Source organism: Tenrec ecaudatus, chromosome 8, assembly GCF_050624435.1.
Source record: "Tenrec ecaudatus isolate mTenEca1 chromosome 8, mTenEca1.hap1, whole genome shotgun sequence".
NCBI lineage: Eukaryota > Metazoa > Chordata > Mammalia > Afrosoricida > Tenrecidae > Tenrec > Tenrec ecaudatus.
This window is the reverse complement of record NC_134537.1, coordinates 152,313,875-152,339,396: the sequence shown is the minus strand read 5'-3', so window position 1 is coordinate 152,339,396 and position 25,522 is coordinate 152,313,875.

Here is a 25,522-nt window from a genome sequence, read left to right as displayed (position 1 = left end):
TGAGTCTAGGAGACTTGAAACAAATCCTCTTCCATTGAGTCCCAGGCTCTTCCAGATGAGTCTCCTTATCTCTGTGTCTGTCATGGGCCAGTTTTCACTTAGGTCAAATTTTTTTAAAAAGTTACACCACCTATTAGTTACCTAGCAGGAAGTCCCATCTCTGAATTTAAGCCTGAAGCTGTTATAGGGGACTTACCCTGCACAGTTCTACAACTTTGCTTATTTGAATGCTTCAGATGGTTCCCCCCAGCTAAACAATTCACTCGTCACACACCAAGTACAAATGTGCTTGACACAATGGATGAATGTATGGATTGTGATAAGAGTTGTATGAGCCCCCAATAAAATGATTTAATAATAATAATAATAATAAAAAGAATCTCCCAGGTTTTTTTTCTCCTAAGTTTTGTTCAAATAGTGCACCACTACCGTTAATGAGGAAATGAGATCTTCTCGATGCAGGTAGGTTGTCTAGAATTTTCTTCTGACATCAAAATGTAAAACCTGCACGATATAGCTAACTCCAAACCAAATGTTTCATTTGTGAAGGAAGAATGTCAGGGGGAAAAACAAGCAAAAATAAACACGATTATGGTCTTTCCTTCTATGTGAAATGAACCACATCGTTTTTATTGTAAAATGAAATCAATACTTAATAGCACATAATTTTAACATATCTCATAACTTTCCAAAGAGATAGAATGTCTGCTACATTTCCATAGAGTGGGAAATAACAACACTGGTGGTTTTTACACTTCCTTTCCCCCTGTATTGTACCAGGGTGCCAGAGCTGAGCGTGGCCCGATATGGTCAGGCAAGTCTTAGGTGAAATACTCAACTCTCTAAAAATGTTCGCACACCATTCCAGTTTACTGCATTTTCTTCAGACATGACAGAAATAGGAGGCTGGGAAATTTGCCGCTAACTTATCTAGAGTTGACTTCCAGTTCTTGGCATGGTCCAAAACAATCCAGGAATTCGAATCACATGAATGTAATAGTCTTTCCTGTGCCAAACCAAATTTGATTGTTTCTTCTACACTCCCTCTGTAGGTCATAAGGTATCCTTAATCCCCTCACAACAACAACAACAACACAATGTGAGCATTAATAAAGCAACACAGACTTATTTGTGAGAATTTTCAGACCAAGGGGCTATCCCCAAACACTTCTGTATTTGGATGACTTTTTGCTGCAGGGTTATGCTTCTAATCTATATCATTTTTATAGATTGTGAACATAGGGGACCTCCAGTCTAACCCTTGTTGGGCCTCAGTAAATTTCACAGCATGCAATTAAAGACACTCTCTGGACTTTGTTTTTCCACCGCCCGTCATCTCCTCCTATGCTCGTTCGTACACTTCTCATCTGAGATGCACAGTAGGATTTTTTCCTTTAATTTAAGATCGGTTGAAGATCCAAATAGTTTATTGCACACAACCCAATTTATCTTGTGATTTCCAGGAATACCCAACCATATGACTTCAAAACAGGGTTCTTTTCTATTGGGAAAGACTACGTACTCCCTTCCCAAATGTGCCAAGTAGCTTGTTTCTTTCTTAAATATTAGCCCAATGACATGTCTTCTAAAAGTTTCATTTATTCTTTTACTGCAGTTTGAAATCTGGAGAAATTCTTAGAAGTCTTTCAAACTAGAGGGTAATACAATGACCATTTCTGCTTTTATTTGGATAGGGTTTTTGATTATTACCACTTGAGTTAAAAATGAATTGCCTTAGCATTTACTCTAATTCATGGTTACCCCGAATGTGTCAGAGAACAATTTTATTCTATTGAGTTTCATTTGCTTGCCTTCTTATGGTAGTTTGGGTGAATGTTTGTGAGCAAATTATTATCATATTTGACAATTTATCTCCATGTTGTGTGACATTCGTTGTAATTTCCTGAGTATAAGGACACACTTCCTGCTTCCTCCTTTGGTTCTGCATATCCATTAGTCCTCCTCTTCTGTCCCATTTGGGCGAACGGTGGCCCCTTTATGAACTGTGGATAATTTCTCTGAGGGACGTGTTCAACATGGGTGTTCATGTTCACTTCATAGGTGTGTCTCCTGCAAAGGGATCCCTGGAGGTGAATTCAGTTCCAGATTTGAAGGGTCTTTAAGGGCCACAGTCTCAGGGATTTTATCAGCCTCTATCAAGCCAGTAACTCTAGTCTTCTGTGTAATTTTGAATTTTGCTCTGCATCTACTTTTTCTCCCACTCTGTTTAGAGCATTCTACTGTGATTCTGATCAAAGTGGTTAGTGAACGCTGGCCAACTCTCACTGAGATCTTCTGGATGGAGGCTGTGGTTGGCATGGACCATGTGTACTTTGCACTGACTGGTTCTTTGAGTCGTAGATTGTCTCCTCTCTTCTTTGCTCTGGATGGTAAGAAAGCTATAGCTGTACCATTGATGTTGCTGGAATATATATATACATCACACACATATATGTGTATATATTTCTTTTTATTATCTATAAGTCCTGTGCATCTCTCAATACTGTCCTTTATCTTGGTCACATTATGCTGCTTTCCTCCTGATTAGATTTTATTTACCTTTCACATCACCTAAATGTATACGTTATCACTCATTTAGTGACAAACAAGTTCTCAGTCATTGGCAGAATACCAATTGAAATGTGTTTGGATTAAAAAAATCGGTAAAGTGCTAAAAGAACTCTATGCCAACAAATTTGGCAGAAGGTTACTTGGCCAAGTGTCTTGAAGAGATTTCTATTTATGTCCATTAAAAAAAGTAACTCCAAAATGAAGAAGGCATCAAACACCATCATTCATATGACTTGAAATGAAAATTTTGCTGCAGATGATTCAATAAAGGATATAACAGAACATGCCAAGGGAGTTGCCATACATTCAAGGTCATTCAGAAGAGAACATGAAATGAGGGATATCATTGTTTATATCAGAGGAGTCTTGGCCAAAAAGCAAAGAATACAGTAAAATTGAGAACAATGGGAATTCCATAAAATTACCATTTTTACTTGAGTATAAGCTGACCTGAATATCAGCCAAGGGACCTAATTTTACCACAAAAACTGCATTAAAAATGTGCTGAAAAAAACTCGGCTTATAGATGAGTATATATGGTAATTGTGCTCATGTGGAACCTGTCCATAGACCCAAAGGCACTGATTTGAACAGAACATGGTTTAAAATCAGGAAAAGCATGTAAGGGTAGTGTCGCTTCGCCATACTTGTGCCATCTGTGTGCTGTACAAAGGATCTGAGAAGTTGGACTACATGAAGAACAATGTGGCACAGGGTGGGAGGAAGGCGCATTCACAAGCTGCGTTGTGCAGACAGCCTGGCTAGCTGACAGCGGCGAGCTCTTGAAGTTCTTACTGATGAAGATCGAAGCCTTCAGGATGGAGGATCCTCCAAGTAAAGGAAACAAAAATCCTCCCATCTGGACCGATGCCACAACCTCTGGGCCCATCCTGTAGTCTCTCCAGAAACGAAAGTAGGAGAGGCAAACACTGAAAGTCTCTCCTGGCGAAGAGGAGGATGGTATGGATACAGAGAGAGGAAGGAGCAGGCCTGGGATCATTTTACTAGCAAGTCACCTTACATTTTAGCCCAAAGCTTTTATTTTCATTCTAGAAAACAAATTATAAAAATAAACTCTCTGCACTTTACAGAAAATGAAAATGGCTATTCATGATCCACAATCATCTATTATTCTGTTCATATCTTTGCTGAATGCCATTGATTATTTTTATTAAAATAAAAATTATTTTACACAATTAAGATGAAAATTACATATCATTTCATATTTGCCTTCTATTTTAAGCATAGTAATACAACATAGACCTTTCCCAACCCAAGGCCTGGCGGTCAAATACTTAGTAGCTAAGCAAAAATTGGAAGTGAAAACCCACAGGCCACTTTGGGAGAAAAGACAGGTTCCCATGAAGATTACAACCTAGGGAATTCTATGGGGCAAGTCTACTCTTTCATATTATATATTGTAATTGATTAACAACATTTTAAGAAGACATACATGAAATAGATCTCCTTTTTGATGATGTTAAATTTTATCACTTGTTAAAGATTAATGTCTTAATCTCCATGTGATGCTATAGCACAAATACCCCAATTGGGTGGCATTGTGCATTTTTAAAGATGTGTGTTTTCACAAGCAGTTTTCCACTCATGGTCTAGGGTGAGGAACCCAACATGTATATGGGAGACATAATTTAATTCATAACAATAATATTTGTCATGTTTCTCTGCTATAAAGGCTTCTTTTTTGCTTTAAAATCAATCTAATTATAATTGATGACAGCAGAGTTAATATAAGAAGATACCTACTACCTCTATCCCCATGAATAGAGTATAAGGAAGCACTTGAGCGATAGGGATTTATGTGAAGGTCTGAGGACCAAGCATAAAAATAGCTTCTATTATCCAAATCACTGACAATGTGTGTGGACACCCAATTTGCAGAAGGCTAAGGAGGACCGTGGGAGCCCAAAATACATCTGCAGAACAGCTAGTAGAGTTAAGTCTCTGGCAGATCCTCTCTGGCCACAGGCAAGGGACTCAGAGAGCTTTACTATCAGACAGAGACTATTATAATCTTGGCTATGATGGATCAAACCATGGTATAATATGATACTTGCCCAACTGACTCCTTCTTGACTCAACCTGAACTTGCTCGAGGCTTAAATATATCTTGCTTGTTCCAGAACAGACACTTCTTCTCTGGTTTTAAAAATATTGTTGGTGGTCCTTTCTTCCTCCCTCTTTATTTTTATCTTCATATTATTATTTCCTTCTTTGTGTTTTGTTTTCGTTTTTGTGTTTATTTTGTTTCCCAGTTTATAAGCACAGGAGGAGTGGCTACATAGAGAGAGTAACTGATGTAATGGTTTATCTGGGGCTGGGAGAGGGAGGGTGCGGGGATGTGGGAACAAACAAGATGTGCAAGGTGTGTGAAGAAGTACTAGAAGTGAATGTGGTGCTGCATTTGAATTGTGGTGCTGGAGAAGAATATTGAGAAGACCGTGGATTGCTAAACATTCAGATCGATCTGACGTGGAAGAGGTACAGCCAGCATGCTCCTTAAGGGCAAGGATGGCAAGACTTCTCACATGCTTTGGACACGTGGTAAGGCGAGGCCTGTCCCTGGAGACGGTCAAGATGCTCAGGACCAGGCAACAAGAGTCAAGGGTGATTCAGCTACACAACACGTAGGTCTAAAATAATCTTTCATTGAGATTTTACTCTGAATTCCCCAATAGCTAATGATGTTTTCTTTTTCATATGAGTATCTTTTTTCATATGCTTGCTGACTCTTATCTATCATACCAAAAAAATGACTATTACAAGCTTCTTTTCTTTTAAATGGGTCTATCTTTTTTATTGGTTTCCTACAGATTGATACAGTGGCTGCCACAATGGAATAAAAATATAGGAACATTTACTAGGATGGCACAAGACAAGTTAATATTTCTTTGCATTATACAAGAGTTCGTGCTGACTCAATGGCACCTAACAAGAATTTTTCATATATTCTGGACATAAATTCTGGATCAAATATTTGGTTTGCAATTATTTTCTACTATTCTAGGGGGTCATGATTTGACCTTCTTGATAGTGTTTGTTGAAGCATGGGGCTTGTAAAAATTGTGAAGTTCATTTTATCTATTTTTTTTCTTTTGCCACTCATGTTTTTCTGAAGATATAGATCTAAGAAACTATTATATAAATCCAAGATCACAAAGATGTACTCCTGCTCTCATATATGGGTTTCCTAGCTTTAACTGTGGTTTTTAGTTCTATAATGCTTTTTGAAGTTCGATTGCATATGAAAAAAAGTGTTCAAATAGTAAACGTTTGGTGATAAATGTGCTTATATTTGTGTATACATGTCCGTGTATATAAATATATACACATACTTCCATATTCTCTACTTATCACACTGATATGGTTAGGTACCCCAGAGTCAGATTTGCCCTATAGTTATCACTCCCTTGTCATAAAGCATCCTTTCGATTGTTATGTTCAAGCCTATGCTGTCCCACGGTGTCAATTCATCACCTTGAGGTGCTTCACCTTTTTTTCAGACCCTTTATTTTACTGAGCCTCATCCTTTACTCAAGGACTGGACCCTCTTGCTAACATGTCTAAAGTAAGTGTGATGAAGTTTGGCCCTCCTCCCTGTGAAAGAGCATTTTGGCTGTACTTTGTCGGAAGCAAATGTGTCTGTTCTTCTAATAATCCATAGTCATTTTATCATTCTTCATCAACTCCATGATTCAAATGGACCAATTCATCCGTCTTTATTTATTGAATATTTTCGCAGGCACTGAAAATGCCACGGCGTAGGTCAAGTGCTCAGAGTCCTCAAGGGGACAACTTTGCTCCCTAACACTTCAAAGAGGTCATTTTGCAGCAGATTTGCCCAATGCAATTCATTTGATTCCTTGACCAGTGCTTCTATAAGTGGAAACAAGTACAATGAACTCTTTGGTTACTTCATTTGTTTCTTCATTTATCATGATATTATCTATTGGTCCAGTGTAATGACTTTTGTTTTCTTTATATTGAGCTGCCATCACTATATAACACTGTTTCTTTAATCTTCATCAGTCAGAGCTTCAATTCCTCTTCAATTCCGGGAGGTTGTTAATGGGTCTTCCTCCCATATATGATGCCGCAATCTTCCTTGAGTTGAGATTCTGGGATTCTTGGTTCTGCGTATAGATTGGATAAGTCTAGTGCAAGGCAAGAACACTGGCATACATCTTTACTGATCTTAGACTCTACAGTATCTCCTTGTTCGATGTCAACAATTTCTTTTTAATCAATATATAGGTCACACAAAAGAATAATTGAGTGTTCAGAAATTCCTATTTTTATCAGTTTGTTTTATCCATCTTTTGTTATGATCCACACCACTAATTACCTTTACATAGTCAATAAAACACAGATAAACATATTTCTATTATTCCCTGTATTCATCCAAAATCCGTCTGATGTCAGCAATGACGTGCCTTGTTCTAAGTACTTTTTAAAATCCAGCTTGAATTTATGCCAATTCTCTGTTGATGTACTTCTACAACTGTGTTTGAATTAGCTTTAGCAATATTTTATTTGCATGCTATGTTTATTTGTCGATCATTTCCTCATTCTTTTGTATGACCTTTCTGTGGACTGTGCACAAATATGGTTCTCTTTCAGTCTCTTGCCTAGATAGTTGTCTCCCACATTTAATACCATAGACAAGTGCGTACTTCTAGTGCGGCAGCAATTGGTTGGGCCATTTTTCTTGATAGTTCATCAGTTCCTGTAACCTTGTTTAGAGTCAATAAATACAATACAGCTTATAATTCCAAAATATTATTGGTGTTGATCATAAGCTAATCTTTAAAATGGTTCAACATTTATAAATTATTTTTGGTACAATGACTCTGTGAATTCCTTTTATCTTTCGATGCTTCCTATGTTTTTCAATATTATTCCCAAGGAATTTTTCAGTATTACAAGTCAGCTGGAGAAATATTGAATATGAACTTCCATTTCGATATTCCAACTCCAGGTCTCCATACAATTCATCACAATATTTTACTTTGTCTTTTTGAGTTGCCATTTAACATCTCTGTTCATGTTATTTTATATAAATAAATTATATGAATATAAATATAAAATGTATATACATATTATATAGTCACTTTGGTTTCTATTGAAGAGCAAATTTCATAGTCTCTACTGACATCAATTTTGGTCTTTCCTTTCTTTCTTGTCTTTTAAATGATCTTTGGCTTAATATCCACAATTTTGAATTAGGATATCGTGTGATTTGGACATTGTATGAATATCATGTACAGGTAGCCTTCTGATTTATGAATGAGTTATGTTCTTAGTTCTGCCTTTAAGTCAAATTTGCATCTGAGTCAGAAAAGTACCACATAGTCTATATATACTATCAGTTAGTAAAATATTTTTTCTTAGTACATAATATATAATTTACTATTTTTTGTATAAAAATATAGTCTGTCACATCTTTAACAACAATAAAGTAATATATTTTATTTTGTGTTATAAAGTAGTTATCATGTACATTTGTCTGTATTTTAGATATTTAACATAGCAAGTCAGTTTAGGGGGTTGGGACTGTGGAAATAGATGCACTCAGGTGTTGTCCATTTGTGCATTATTTGATATATAGCCAAGTGCACATATACCACAATAAAAATTTTTTAAAAAATAATAGTCAGCTTCCATCTGTACAGCAGCTTATATAAAGGAAATGATTATGTACTAAGAGCTTTATCACGAAGAATATTAAATATATTGTGGACAATCAAAAGGAGCAGATCAGTTTTCAAAGAAAGATACCTGCCATACTCCTTTAAAGTGAGCCTAGTGACATTCAGCTCGCTTACATTGAGCAAGTTATCGGGAAAGGTCAGTCATTAGCAAAGAGCATCCTCTGTGTTACAGGAGGATCATCAGGGAAAACGAAGGAAACAGACATTGATATGAACTGACACTCTAACCACACAGTGAAGTCAAGCCAACCGACAATCCTGAAAACAACCAACACGGGGCTGAAAAACATTCTGTTCTGTTATAAACAAGTCAGAGCTGACTTGATGACAACCAGTATCAACAATGGAAACATCACATGCCAAATTTTCAGAGATTCCTTTATAGCATAGCAGAGTATAGAGGGAAATGTACATTGTTGACATACTTATTAAAGAGTAGAAAAGTTCATGGCAGCAAATGTACTAAGAGTTCGTGTTGATACACTACATAAGGAGCAGCAGAATAAATCCATAAGACAAACATGGAGTAAAAGTCATGGAGTAAAAGAAAAATGAAGGGGGGCTAGAAAGGGGGAACCGATTACGAGGGTCTTCATATAACCTCCTCCCTGAGGAATGGACAACAGAAAAGTGGGTGAAGGGAGACATCGGGTGGTATAAGATATGATAAAATAATAATTTATAATTTATCAAAGGTTCATGAGAGAGGAGGGAGCGGGGATGAAGGGGGAGGGGGGAAAAAAAGAAAAATGAGAAGCTGATTCCAGGAGCCCAAGTGGAAAGCAAGTGTTTTGAGAATGATGAGGGCAATGAATATATAAGTGTGCTTTACACAATTGACACATGTATGGATTGTGGTAAGAGTTGTAGGAGCCCCAATAAAATGATTAAAGAAAAATGATAACTGAAACAATACATTAGAACACAAAGGAATGATCAGGTCTGATGCTGCCTCTTAGGCGTCCTGGTGACTGTGAGATGAACTGTAGGCTGCGAACCGCAAGACTGGCAGTCCCAACTCCCCAGCCACTCTGTGAGTGAAGGTTGAGACTGGCTGCGCCTGTGAAGATGTGCACCTTCAGGAACTCTCTGGAGCAGTTCTATGGTGTTCCAGGGGGTGCTAGGACATGGAATCGCCTTGATGGCAGTGGATTTGGTTTGGTTCGGGCTTAATGCTGATTCTTGTACAAGAATAACCATGAGACAAACTCCTACCAAAAGAAAACTAAGGAAAGTGAGCAAAGATTCCAAGTGGAATGAAAGGCAAAAAAGCATTTTAGAGATTATAAACAATACCATGCAAACTATTCTGGAGTCTAAGTCTTTGGATTAAAAATTTGATTCTATAATGAGCTAGCTCAATTTCCTCCTCCCTACAATATGGATGATAAGAATGTACTTTATGTTATCCATTATCCATTACATTATAAGAACATTACATTATACTATGGTTGGAAGGAGTACATAACGTTGCCCATATAAAGGGTTGATGACGCAGTAAACTCTGTGCACCTGCTAAATACTATCACGGCAAAAACACTGTTAAATGGAAAAAAGTAATCACTGTAATGAGATCTAGACTCCCATGTCACTCTGCACGGAGACTTTCTCCAACCTGCAGGCAAAAGCACATAGCCGATCACCCCATCACAGCAACAAACAGCACGATTCATAAATGTTTCAGCTTGTACCTATAATATGCCAAACATTTTAGAAGCATTATATGCTGAGACTGACTCCTTGTTTATCAAATACATTTATTGGTCTGTTTTACAGTTAGGGGTGTTCATTGGGGCTGAGTTTTTCCCAGTGAATATGGACAAGAATAGTGCAAAACAGATCTATGTCCGACTCATTAAAAACATTTTCACTCTCACTCTTCCTACCTCCTCCTTCCTTACCGCCTCCTTAGCTTTGGGTTCTGTGTTTTGATATTCAACTGCACTATAGTCTCAGAATGAATGTGTGCAAAAGTCCTATCTATATCATTTTAACACACACACAGAACTTTACATGAGTAAGAAAAAAACCTTTTTTCTCCCGTTAAACCACTGAAAATTCAGCTTTATTTGAAATGATGACTCAGAATCCCTTAACTAGTAAAATTATTTTAGATAAGGTAGCTTAGGAGAAGATTGTGAAAGGGCTTCTGAGAAGTACTCAACCCAGTACTGTGTGCTTGAGGTCCAGCGATACTCAAGGTCCAAGAAAACTCAGTCCACCATCTCAAGCCTGCATTTCATGACGTAGGTAACAGGGACAGTATCAGCCTTAGGATGCAGCCCCTTCTCCCAGGAAACACGAAAACATTGATGGATTTAGGATCAACTTCCTTTAAATTTCCATTAAGGATACCGTTTGCTGTCAAATTAATCACAATGTATATAATATATAATTAATAATAATATAATTAATATATAATTATATCATATACAATTAATTTATAGTTATATATGAGAGAGTTTTATATATAGGACTAGGACAGTGTGACAGCACCTTGGGGTTTCTGAAACAGAAGCTTTTAGAGAGCTGACAACCTCACCGTTCTCCTGGCACTCCATCAATTAAATGAAGACGTTTCATATTCTCACATTTCATTAAAACCTATTTGGTTATTTTCTTTTTGCTCAGTAAACTACTGACATTCTAGAAGTATTTGCTTTAGATAACAGTCCTTTTGTTTTTAAATTTCGAATATCCAAGAACATTACAAGAATGGTAAACCTGATTTTAAAATGGGAAAATTTCAAGAAGTTTAATAACCTAGATAAGACAATGTTCAGAACATATATATGCCTGTTTGACTTGTCTTGGTTAATTGCATTCATTAGCGGTGGGGGGGCACTATTTAGAATTAAGAAGGAAGTGAGAATTTTAGTCTTAGAAGCTTGTTGACTGTTTGCCCTGCTTCCTTGTGCCTCAGTGAGCAGCTGAGTCCAGCTCACAGTGTGGGGTGCAAAGGCTACCCAAGACTGTGCTTAATGAAGCTCACCCTCTCCGGAGAGTGACTGTGTTAAACAGCTATCATCTACGTCTACGTGCTTAGTCACACAGAGATTCATTTTGAAGGCATTGATTTGGATAAGAGTAACTCTGCATATGGTTGGACTTGCACAAAGAGTAATAATTTACTAAAAATCCTTTCTCCCTATTTTTTCCAAAGAAGCTCTCTTACTTTCCACATGATGGAATCCACCTTTCGGAGCAGTTCCACGTATTTGGAATCAAGTTATTTGCTTTTTCCAACCCAACTTGGGTCACAAGAGACCCATCCCTGCCTGTACCTTACCCAAACGGCCTGGTCCTGACACCTCCTTTTCCAGTTTAGGCCTCTTCATCTTGGTATCTCCTACCAAAACTGAGCTCTTGGCAGTGGTACCTTTACCTTTCTTTTTTAATTCAATTTTAATATCTATTCAAAAGTCAATAAAGAACAGTTCAGGAAGAGAAAGTCTTATACTCTGCAAATCCAAGAAACATTGTGATGATCCGAAAGGGAATTCTGAACAAAGGACAGAACTTTGATAATGTGAGGCGCCATTCCACTGGAGATAGGGAGTCAGGGAATGAATCCTTCCCTATCTCATAACTGCTTCCTATAAAGTCCCCAATGGAATTATAAAGAAGGGGTGACTATAAAAATGGGAAATTGAAGTACACTTTAATATTTCTGGCTAATGCCACATAAACAAAAGTAGAACTCTCTGGTAATGTGTCTAGGACACAGGACATCCTTTCTGATCCCAATCAGGACCCCCAGATTCTAAACTGAAAATCTTTTCTTGGAATCTGACCATCATCCTGGGGCTGATCCCATGGAGTGGCAGACAACAGCAATAAGTCAGGACTACATGACATGGAAAAAGAAATAAAACTAACCTGGAGAAATTTCAGAGACAGAATCTGCTATTAAAACAAACAAAAAATCCAAATAAATGAAAAATAAATTGACCATAAAAATTACCCCATAAAAATAATCTCTCATTTTTGAGATCCGGTCATCTGGTGAGTAGATGCCTGGGACATAGTTAGTAAGTGACAGGCAAAGAAGGGCAATAATCACATCATTAATGTTCACTATAAGAAGAGGCGAAGAAGTTGATGACCTTAGCCCCTCGGACAAATTCACCAACATGATTGGAGGATGCATGTAATTATAATGTATGAGCAACTGTCCACCACTAAATATCACCCAGCCAGGAAGAAGGTTCGTACACTCAGTTTACTCCTTTTTTTCTTGGAAAGAAGTGAAAGTTGAGAGATGATGAACAGACTATTTTCCTTAGGTTGCTGCTTTCATGTCATTTTAATTTTTATGGGCTCCTTGTACTTTGCAGTAAAATTTAGCAAAGAACTCTTGTAGTTATTGTAATTAATATTACGTTACACATTCTAATCCTCATTTTATAGATGAGAACAATTAACCTCAGAGGCATTATTTTGACAAAGACATCAACATTATTAAATACTCATATATTCTTGTGTTATTTGATTCCTGGGCCTACATTACTCTCATTTATAAAAGAAATAAATTAAAATTTCAAGGTTATAGATTGCAATACCAATCTTCATTGAAACATATTTCATAAATTAGTGTTTTTGGTTTTGTTTTGTGTTCCTTATTAGCCATGGTAATTTGGTCGGGATGGAAATGGTAAGAGTAGATACTGAGTTATATTTTCTGTACCCACTGTTGGTCATGGTTTTGCTCCATGTCTAAAACTCTTCTTGACACTGTCAGGAACAAGAGGTTCCACACACTGGGGATTGTACATTTTTCCAAAGGACATATTTTTGTAAGTATTTTTAATCACCTTACTCAGATGTCCATTCACCATAAGTAGCAAAATACCTGAGTTAACCCTGAAGCAACAGTAGGAATATGTACACATTTTTTTTGTGTTAACTCTGCAGTATATTTATTTCCCTTTATAGGAAGGGAGACTGACTTTATTCACTGACTCCAGAAAAATGAGATTCCTCTTCTGTGTATAAGTACAAAGTTATAATCTAGTTTTTATAGCATTTCATTGTATGTGTGTGTTTTGTATGTATGTGCAGATCCACATTAATATAAGTATACATTATGAATTATACTATTGTAATTGAGAGACAAGAAGGTGGATAAGTAAAACAATATAGCTACAGAACCATAAAAAACTTTTTAACAGAGATTAAAATGTGAATTACTTTTTCTCAACAAATCCTACAATTAGGTCAGTGGTTCTCAACCTTCCTAATTCCACGACCCTTTAATGCTGTTCCTCATGTTGTGGTGACCTCCCCACCCATATAATTATTTCTGTTGCTACTTCATAACTGTAATTTTACTAGGGTCCTTCAACATCCCCCCCCCCAAATGGGTCACAACCCACAGGTTGAGAACCACTGAACTAGGTCTACACACTTCTGAAGGAAGTGTTTCGATCTCTCTGTCTTTCTCCAACAATTCCGCCCTCTCCAATTGGCATGTCAAAACAGCACTTTGGGCATCATCAAGGGATTCAGATGAGCTTCTTTCTACATGTCCTTCGAGTGTGAGGAACAAAAAGAAATTCTAAGAGGCAAATTCAGGACTGGAGAGTGGATGGAGTACATTTCCCCAACAAGATTCTTGTGGGACAGCCCTGTCACCCTCAAAGATGGAGCGGCTGCATTGCAACGGTGGAAACATTGTTCAGGACGACTTCTCTGGTCTCTTTATCACCAAGACAGTTTTCAATTTTCCTAAATCTCCTTTCTAATAAGTTTCCATGAACACCTACTGTCCTTTGAGAAAATCTTTGATGATTACTCCTTTGGAATGCCCCCAAATCGGTCACCATAGCTTGCTGAGCTGACCTCTCTGCCATGATTTTGGACCAGAGAACCCCCCAGAAAAAGGCTTCACTGGATATTTGTTTTTACTGAACCCTAGCAAGCTTAAGACACGTGTATCACTGAGAGAAATGTTTGCAGCCAACCGCTGGTCACAACATGGACAGTTTTAAACACATTTTGTTTGGAAGAAACTCATGTATCTTCCCCTCACCCTCCTAGACTTCTGAGTTCCTTTTAGGGTGTAAAGAGTTGGAAGGAGTGTCTCTCTGCCCCTTATGAGCCAGAGGAGCAAGACCAAGTGAAGATGCACAACTCTTCTTGCTTTATCAGAGAGCTGGTAGTCACAGGGCAACCGAGCCAGACCTTAAAGATTTTACAGTAAAGAGGGAAGCACATACCGCGATAGAAGAGACACGAACTTTGGCCTGTGCAGGGCAGAAGCACTCAGACTTGGATGAGGCGGAATAGTATACTAATTGGTGGCAGCCAAGGCATTAGCTAGCCAGGGTTCGGAGCAAGTTAGCTCAGCAGCTACAAGGGAAGATAGCGCCTTTTTGGGGCCTTTCTCCCCAGACCTTGTTGGGCAATGAAACCACAATAAAAATAAGGATGGGTTAATGACTTGACAAAGTATTACCCTTCTAGGGTAAACCCAGATTCTCTCCTTTTTCTCACTAACAAGAGAACCCACAGCTGGATCTGCAGGGGACAAGAGAAGGAAGAGGGCACTGATGAGAACTCATTGTCAGTGGATGAAAGAAATTGGAGGAAAACCCCTACTCCTGGACCAGGTGCAGAAATGTTGTCAGGATCCTTAGCTATAGCATGGGGCGGGGCCAGAGCACTGAGCCGGCCACACCTGGGAACCCAGGTCTATGCAGTCTTCCTATCAGAGCCTCACAGACCTGCTCCCCTCCGCCCACAGCACCAGGCTGTCAAGCAAGCAGGGAGTAACAACTTCCATTTGAACGCTGGGCGCCACCGCATCAGGACTCGACGTCATCAGATTTCGGCGTGAAAGGGCGAGAACATTTTACATCGGAGCTTGAACAAAGCATCGGAATTCAATTCAATGCACGTGATGTTTGTAAACAAACACGTGATGTTTTTAAACAAAAGCAGTTCATGCTTGGGTCACGGCGCTTAGCTTGGCGTTGTTAGTACGCGTTGCTTAAACCTTTTGCGCCTGTGTTCCAAGCAGTTTGCTGTAATTTTCTTAGTTCTTGAGGTTTTTTGTACTCATTTTATATAAATAAAAAACCAACATGGAAACTAAGAAGTAGTTTTTGGAAAAGAACCTTCATGATAAGGAACTGGTTAAACCTGTTACTGAATTGTTGATGATAACTTAGTAAATAAACTCTTTTAGAAAACAAGGAAGCCAACAGCAGGCCACATTAGACATATATATATATATATATATATATTTTTTTTTTTTTAGAGAAAGCCAACCTGGTCTGAGTGGGAAAACGTTAAGAAGGAAAAGAGCCTGGAGAGCAGCTCCCAGGTGATTTGATGGAAGAGGATGCCCCTTCCAGACAGCGACTCTCTCTCCAACCTCCTCTCCATTGTCGTGTCCACAGATCCAGATCCTCATCCATCGCAAGGTATGGGCCATACTATAGTTGTTAAAAACTATTTTTATGTTGTGTTTCTTATTTAAATTATATTATTTAACTCTGAACTTATTTACTGTGAAATTTCTGTGTAATGTTTTGTATAAAAAGGCAAGGTTAGGGCAAAAACGTGGTGGTCGAGAGTGAATTAATTCATCTTCAGTTATTTCTTATGGGAAAAATTGATTCAGAATGTGACTGCATTGTATCTGGATGCTCCTTCTAGATGGGATTGGCATGGTGATCCGGGGTTCTACGTCACAGCTCTCAGCGAGTTGCGAAAGCACAGAGACTGGCCCTATTGAAAAACTCTACAGCTGAGGTCAGAGTCGGCATTGAGATATATTCTGACAGATCAACACCTCATTACATGCAAAGTATTGTGAGAGAAATGTACGATCTGTGGAGGAATGAGGAACGGTCCCACTTGCCTATTTTTTCTTCCTCTGGATGTGCGTCCTTCCTTATTTTTGATGGCTCATGTATTCCCTACACTAAGGTTCTTAGCGTTGTCTCAATTTTCTCATTGATGATTCTGATAGTTTGGGCTTTTACCTTGAGGAATGAGATACACCTTGAATCTATTTTTGTGTATGGAGTGAGGTAAGGGTCCTGTTTCATTCTTCTGCAGGCTGTTTAGTAATAGCATATCAGACAAATGACTTATTACTAAACTCTACAAAACTCTGCAAGCTTACAACAAGAAAAAGCAAACAAACAAACAAAAACACGGAGGAGGTGGGCAAAAGACTTGAACAGAAGGTTCACTAAGGAGGAAATCGGAATGACCAGAAAATATAGGAGAAAATGTTCCTGATCACTAGCCATCTGGGAAATGCAAATCAGACCAACTCTGAGATATCACCTAATACCCACAAAGACACCTCAATTCAAAAACACAGAAGTGACAAATGTTGGAGGCATGTGGTAACCTAGGAATGCTCGTTCACTGCTGCTGGTCTTATAGATACGTACAGTCTCTGTGGAAAGTGATTTGGCGATACATAAAACTGATGGAGATTGAGCATCCATTTGACCTAGCAATTCTACTTTGGGGTATAAACCCAGAAAAATAAGAAACAGACAGACCCCAGCCAGACATGTTCCCTCCAATGTTCATTGCTGCACAGTTTACAATCCTCCCAAATTGGAAAGAGCCTCAATTTCCATCAACAGACAAATAGATTCAAGAAAAAAATTCTTAGTATATACACACAATGGATTACTATGTATCCCTAAAAAATAGTGGTGAAATTATGAAACACCTCATTTCATGGAACCAGTTGGAACATTTTATGCTGGGTAAAGTTAGCCAAGCACAAAAGGTCAAGTACAACATGAGTCCACTGAGGTAAGTTCAAACAGCAGAATAGGCATAAGGGAAAATATACAGAACTCCCGGGCTGAGGACCAGATATTTTGGCATGAGCCAGACCAAACACAATAACAATATGCCATCAAAAACAGATGCAGTTAGCACCTGTGCTAAATGACATCTCATCTCCTCCCTCACCCAGTCTCATATGCACTTAAGGCCCACAGAGGGGTTGGGTAAGAAAAATGATGGCAAGGGAGGGGATCAGAGCGCTAAGCCACCCAAGGAGAGGATATTGCTTATATCTCCACTGGAAAGGGAGAGTGAGATTAGACCTCATTGCAGTGTGCCACTCCTTAAGGGACATTTTCCTGCTCAGAGCAGCTCATTCCTAGGGAGGACTGAAGGACCGGCCTTAGCTAGAGAGATGCCAGCACTTCAGAGGATGGCCCTGAGCACGCAGCTTGGGGAGAGCCCTGGTCTTTCCCACCCACATGCAGCAAACCAAGAGGGGAGTGCTCCAGACTAGCAATGGGAACAAAGCCGCAAAGTCCCTGAAGATTCCCAATTGTAGACTTCTGACTGAGGGGTCAGCACGTGGCATCCCATCTGAAATGGGTGGACATGACTCACAAGGGAGCCACACTGAATGTCTAAAGGTGTAACTGCGAACTGCTCCATCCCTGACTGTAGGAAGAGCAACAGGGACTTGTAGGATGCTCACCCTTCTGGACACAAATGCTGCACAATCAAATGGTGTAAGTGTCCTTAGGTAAGTGGGACCAGGAAAGAAAGAGGAACTGGACTGATGGATGTTAGCATGCCCTTCTCTCTATTTAACAGAGAGATAGGCATCTGCTTTGTGTCATGATCCCTTTTAGACTTGTGGCTAGCTGTATGCCCACCTCCCTTGTGTTTATCTATACAAGATATGCAGAGTAGGCAATCTTACAGAGACGGCTACTAGACCAATGGTCCCTGGAAGACATGGAAGCTGGGAATGCGGGTATGGGGTGGGGGACTGGGAGCTAACAATTATAGGTACAGGTGAATAATAAGTGTTCTAAAATTGATGGCAAGGAGCATGAAGCTTTTCTGTTCATGTTCGATCAATTGAATTGTATTTGAGAGGATTTACTGAGAGGTGAACGATGGGTAAACATATCAGTAGGGTAGGAGAAAAATATATACAAATATTTGCATTTGCTTTTATATGTAAAAATGTGCAAATGAAGCAAGGAAACAGATGGACTTTGGGCCTCTACTTAAATCTTAGCTCAGTACAAGCAGAGTTTTTTCCTAATAATATGGCATTTTATGATACGCACTATGTTAGGGTTTTCTAGAGAAATGAAACCAGGACACTTATGAATATAAATATGGATAGATAAATACAGCATGAAAGAATATAATAGCTAATTAGTTCACACAGCAGTACAGAGGGCTCAGTTCAACTCACTTCCATGAAAGTCCTTCAACTCATGATGGTGCTGGGTCCAAGGTCAAGGAAGTAGACAGAAGAGTCTTCCGTACAGCAATGCAGGCAGTCCAGTCACCTGCAGCAAACAGCAGGGTGGGCCACCAACAGTCAGCCAGATGGTAGGATCTGACAGTCCCAATCTCAAACGATGTAGACACCATCAGCATGGTAAAGCAGGTCTTGAAGAAACCTCAAGCTCTAGGGACATGATCCATGGGTTGGGTGTCCTACAGGTAGTTAATGTAGCTCAGAATTTGAGACAGAGAACTAGTTAAGGCAGTTACACACTGGTCGGATCACCAGAGAGCAAGAGAGAGATAGGCAGGGCTTGCCGAGCCATTTCTCTCTTTGCCCTCCAATCAAACTGTGACCTTATTAACCCCGCATGTTCCTATTGGCCAGGTTGGCACAATAAACCTACCTATCACATGCACCTTCCTGACTGGATTGCTGAAGACAAAATGGATGCATAAGCAAATGTGAAGAAAGCTGGTGGTGCCCAGCTATTAAAAGATATAATGTCTGGGATCTTAAAGGCTTGCAGTTAAACAAGCAGGCATCTAGCAGGGAAACAACAAAGCCCACATAGAGTTAGGACACCAGCCTGTGCAATCATCAGGTGTCAAAGGGAAGAGGTATCAGAAATTCAAAAAACAAGCAACCAAATCAATGTAAAGGGGCATAAATGTAGTGGAGACCCAAAACCCACCTTAAGATAATCAGACAGTCCCTCTCATAAGGGTCACTCAGAAGGGATGATAGACCCAGGGTGTGGTATGGTGCCGATGAACGTCATAACTATCTCTACTTCTTTAATGCTTACTGCCCTTACTATTATGGTTTTTTGTTTGTTTTACCTCATTAAGCATGTTAGATATGTGTATGTTCATTTGTATATTTAAGATCACTCGGTACATGAAAGTCAAGATAGATAATCCTTCAGAAACAGTAACAGAAGTAATGGTTCACTGAAGGTATGGGAAGAGAGGGCAGGGGAAAGGGGGGAAGGGAATGCTGATAGCATCGATGACTGTATAACTCCACTTGAGGGGATTAAATAACAGAATTGTTTGTGAATGGATATATTGGATTGTGTAAGATATGGCAAAAGGAAAGAATAACAATTCCTGGGGGTATGGTGGGGGAAGGAGGGAATAAAGGGGAATTGACTGATATCAAGGAGTTCGCGAAAAAAAGACTATTTTGAAACTGACTGTGGTAGCAATTGTACTATACTGCTTGATGTGATTGAAATCTGGAATGTTACTATATCTGTAAGAGCTCCCAATTTTTTTAAAAAAAAACATTTAATCTAGTGGGCCACAAGTTAGTTTATACCTATATTCAAAAAAATCTATGGAGACATATTTTATATTGTTCACATCGGGGCATGTTTCTGAATTCTCATTTTGTCTTTTCTGTGTTTCTGGAGAATATAAAGTGGGCCATAATAGATTTTTACAAAAATAGGAAGTACAGAATATCTGGTCTCAATGATAGCTTTCTTTTATGATTAGTTTTTGAATTTTCAAGAAAGAAATTTCCTTTTGAATTGTCATTCTAATCCATTATTTTGGATCAAGGAACAGTTGCCATCTGTTAATGAGCACAGAATATGATGTAAACAAGAAAGGCTAGTGGGAGCTAGTCTTGTACAATCACAGCTTCACAAACCATGAAATAATTCTGTGGGCTAAACTCTCCATTGTTCTTAATATTACATTGGGATTTGCTTGTGATATGCATGTTATTGCATTTGTACTATCATTCTGTTCTGCTGCTTTCTTCTTGTCAAGTACTGAATTCCTATATCTACACACATCACCTTTTTCATTTTCTTTAAACATACGTCACAATAATGAACTATCATCTGTATTTCCTTGTGGAATACATAGCTACTGAAATGATAATATTAAGTTGAATATTGTATGGTTATTGTAAATATTTATTCAATTGAAGTCACACAATCACTTGCGAGAAGAAAATAGCAATTCTCCAGAGAATAAGATGTGTTGCTAGGGACAAACACTGTGGAGCAAGATTGAGAAAGGATTCAGGGAGATTCAGGGAGAGCCAGGGAGGAGTTTGGCTTATACTGTGAGAGTTGGAGATTCCTATTTCATAAGGATCATCAGAACCATGCTTGAGTTTGGCCATATAAATTATCTTTGAGCTTGGAGCTTTGGACAACTTCAGTGTGAATCTGATCAATGCCAACTGTGCCAACAGAGCAAGAATCTCATATGGTGGTTATTCACAGCCAATAGGAATATGCCAGCAACATAGAAGGGTCAGAACAAAAGAATGCTAATTGATTGTCTAAGAGGTGATTGTCTGAGAACTGTATAGAAGATTTTTTGTAGGGAAAAGGGCAAAATTCAGTAAGACAAAGTTCATGTTTGATAACATAGGTTTTGAGAAAAAAAATTCCCTCATTTGTAGCCATTCTTTGTGTGACTAAGGCCATGACATACAAGAACATCCATTTAAGTCCACTTCCCAGAGTCTCCTCATTCTTAATAAATGACAACTACTGAACAAGGAGAAGGTGGCGAAATGGATAATCATCATTTTTCATTTTGAAGCCTCCTGATTCAAAACTCCATGTAAGATAGCTTCTTTGGTTACACAATTTTAAAATAATATACGTCATTCAGTCAATAAAGGTTTTGGATTTATTCCTGATTAGTATTATTTGAGTTCTGTGCTAGTAGCTATAAAGAAATTTCAGTTTCATATCATTGGTTTTTATTTTGAAAGTATCAAATAGTCATGTGCTCGCTGGGAACAGACAGTCTTTGGTCTGAACAGACATCTCATGCTGCTTCTAACACATTAATATCTCCCCCGAATCATCACTTGGTCCTGATACTCCATTCCTACTGACGGCCCTGTGGAAACTGGCCCGTATCTTGAATTATCCTCCCATCGGTCAGGCAAACCACCCTCATTCACTGCTCCTCCTGCCTATCTGGCCCAGGCTTTTCCAAACCTGAGTACAAAGCTGTGGGGATAAAGAGAACATGAGGCTATGTCCACTGAAATTTCCACCACCTCGAAATCACCCAGATTCATTTTTAGATTATATCTTAGATTTCTCTTTCCTTCTTAAACTTTGTATCTCCAACTTCAAAACTCAGAGTTTTAATCTTATTCCTAAAGCTCCCCAGATAATCTTAAGTCAATATTTCCTCTGAAAAGGAAATCAGTCTTCTGTCTCCAAAGATTCCACCATAAATATTCTAAGTTGATTTTGTCTCCTCCAAAATATTTCAAAGAAGGGCAGTGTCAAGCCACAGAGAAAAGAAAGAAATGGAGAGTTATTTTGATTTTAATGCTAGGGTTTGCCTTTCCTATTTGCTGATTACTTCTATTATTCTAAAGTTATAATCTTATTATTTTTCAACCTTCAGCAACTGCGTCTTGTAATCACGCTCTAGCCACATGGAGGAACCAAGCAATTTTCCAATTAGAACCTGCTCTGGTCTTATTTTAACATGTTGTTTCCCTTTCCTGGAAAGTCCTGGCCCTGCTCATTCAACTAGACAATTCCTACCCAACATCCAACACCTGGAAAAATATCTCTTCTAGATACTCAGTGATGTGGACTCTTGTCTACATCCACCATTCTCAATAATTCATAGAATCTACTACCACCAGCTTTGTCAACACAGAAGCGCTTGCTAATTATTCCAGGTGGCTCTCCATAGTCCTTAGGTATAAGGACAGTGCATATTTCATTTTCAACGAATTGCCATTATCTTCCTTGTCTAGTTATGGATGTGCTCTAAGAATAGAAAAAGAGTTTTTGTTTTTGTAAATAACAAACAACAAACCAGTATTGGCTCAAAAGAGCTACATTGATTAAAATAATTTGGGGAGGCATTATGGAAAAACATTTTGAGGATTATATGCTCAAATTAAGTACAGCCAGAATGCTTCTTAGAGGCAAGAATGGCAAGACTTTGCCTCACTTATTTGGACATGTTGTCGGGAGAGACCATTCCATGGAGAAAGACATCGAGTTAGGTAAAGTAGAGGAGCAACCAAAAAGAGGAATGGCCGCAGGGAGATGGGAGGAAACTCTGACCGCCAACGATGGCCTGAAGCCTCCAAACAATTGTGAGGGTGCTGTAGACCCTGGCAGAGCTGACTTCTACTGTGCGTGGGGCACTCTGGGTCTGAATTTACACCATGGCACCACTACCAGCAACAAGGCCATAGCAAGCACACAGCAGTTTTCTTAAGAAAGGGAATCCAGAAAGCAACAGATACAGATTTGTTTTATTCCCCGAGTCCTTTAATGCTTGTTCTCTTGCTTGTCATGGGATAAATGTGTATTAAGCCCCAGAGGGTCCATGGCTTGAGCTCCTGAAGGGAACTGTGATGCCCACCACTGGGCAGAGCTTCACCCAGGAAGACTGGGTAAGGACTTCAGGCTTTCTTCCAAGTCTGGGTGGCTGTTAACCTCTTGCCTCAAACATTGATAGCTAAACAAGGAGTCCTTTCGATCAATAACACTTTAATAAACTCCTCCACATTCTAAATGTAGAAACTCCATAAACAGGAGCGAACTAGGAGCAGTCTGAAGTTGTCATCATTGACAGCTTCTGATTTATCTTAACTCTACCTTGCCATTTGGCCACAACTTAAAGTAAACACTTTCTGTCTTCCTCATGTTCTCGTTACTGCCACCTCCCACTAATAAGAGAGGCTGCCAAAAAAAGCATCCAGACAGTTCATTTACCTCCCAAACTTGCCTGAAAGTAGCTGCTCCAGTTTAGACAAGGGGCGAAGCCACTACTGTACAATTTCAACAGATGGAACAATGCTTCCCAAATTATTTACATTAACATTATTTGCTTTCAGGATGTGTGTGTAACGGATGGGTCGTTGAATGAAATATTAGGGTGCAGACTGAAGACACAAGCAGTTCAGGCAGGCCATTTATGGTGATAGATGGAGATGGACCTCTGTGCTTTCTAAGAAGCGAGGGAGCTTCGGCAGCCCGTCTTGCTAACATTCTTGGCAGCAGTGCCTTGAGATGCGGGGTGCAGTCATGGAGATGGCACTGGGTGACATTGCCAGAGGAAGTGACCCCCCAATGACTGTCTGCGAAACTTCTGTGCAGTGTTTCACCAGAAATGTATGGGTGATTATAAAAATAGTCCTTGGTAGTTATTTATGATCACAAAAACAGCTTCCATAAGCCTAATCTACATGGATCAGTCTATCGACAAGTCTGAAGCTCGATTACTTACTGCACCTTCTAATTCACATTATTAACCAGCTGCCAGGAGCCTTGGTTTCACCCATAGGTGCTACAGCATACTTTGTCCTTCATTTCTGCCAGTGTTTTATCTGTGACTGATTTTGTAACAGATGCTGTTGTCTTAGCTGCAGTATCATGGTAAGCGGTGTTTGTCAACCTTTAGCCACGCCGCTTTCCAAGAATGCAGAACAATCCGAAAAAGGCACCTGCTCACTTACTAATACTGCCCCAATTAACAATGTTGTGAAGCAATCTAGAAATATCTCACCAATTTTGTTAGTGTTGCTACAATCTAAGAAACATTACATTGAATCAGTGTAGAACTATGCTTATCTAATATTATTCTATCGAACTGATCATAAATATTAGTAAGGATTCTGTGTTGACAGATACAAGAGGAGGTCTGCTACAAGGGAGTGACACTGCAGTATTAGACTTGGGGTTACCAACTCTACAGGGGCCACAAGTTCTTGGCACAACTTGTTCCGATGATTACTTGGTCACAGATGTGCAGGGACCTTTTCTCACTTGAAGCAGGGTGGTAGCCACAGGGCTTCAATTCCATTCGCTTCTTCCCTATCGTCCAGTGAGTGCGATTCATGCACACACCTCGTTACTGTGTCGTGCCAGCAGCATGCAAAGGCTTACCTGGGCGTCCTGTGCCATCACCTCATCCTGCACAGAAGATGAAAGAACTTCCCTTCCTCAGCCGATAGCATTCGCAAGGAGTCCAACCACCTTTCAGTCCGCTATGCACACATGCCCACAGATGGGACTGGATTGTGGAGACCCTCATTCCGAATTATGCTGCTTTTGCACATTTCAAGCGAAATCAAGAGTAGAAGGGCCACTGTCAGATGGCTAGCTCTGGGGATGGAAACGAGGGTAGCCTGCCCTTACTCCATGAAGACCGCAATGTGAGGTCGCCCCCGCTGTATTCGTGAGAGCTGAACGATGCCAGCGACGAGGATCAGCAGAGTTGCAGTCAACTTCCTGGCAGGGATATCTAGATTCCAGCTGAGGATTTTCATTTAATCCATAAGCCTTGTTGGACCAAACTGAGCATTCTTCATGTGGAATGATTTAATTTCTCCTTGACTTAGTACGTGCATTGAGTACATTCGATATTCAAGCCTCTTCTTCGCTGAGCCTATGGGGCATGTCTTGAAAACCATCAGCTGACTCTCCGTGACAACGTACATGCCATTAGAATGTAACGTGGCAGACCCATAGAGAAACAAATAGTCCTGAAGTGATGACGACATTAATAATGCATATCTATACAAATGATACATATAATTTGCATAAGATGTATGTGTGTGTATGGATAGGCCTGTCATTTTTTGTGTGTCAGAAGGTAAAAAAGGATCCAATGGGGGTGGGAATGCCATTGTTCTATCACGGCATCTACTTCCTGGACCGTGAGTGATTCTGACACATGAGACCCCACGATGCTGGAAGCCATGTCTATTACAGAGTTCCAAGAAGCTCCCTGGGACACAGAAGCAAGTTCCAAGAATTGTCTTCAAATTTGTCATCAGAAGGTTATCTTGTGCTATTTTCTTTCTCTCTCTTGTTCCTTCCCCTCTCTTCCTGTGTCCCTCCCCATCTCTTCCTCTCCACCTCTCACTATTTCATCCTCTCTCCGCTCCTCCCTGTCAAAAATGCTTCCCCAGGATCACAAGTTATCTACAAATTTCTGATTAATCCCCAGTCTCA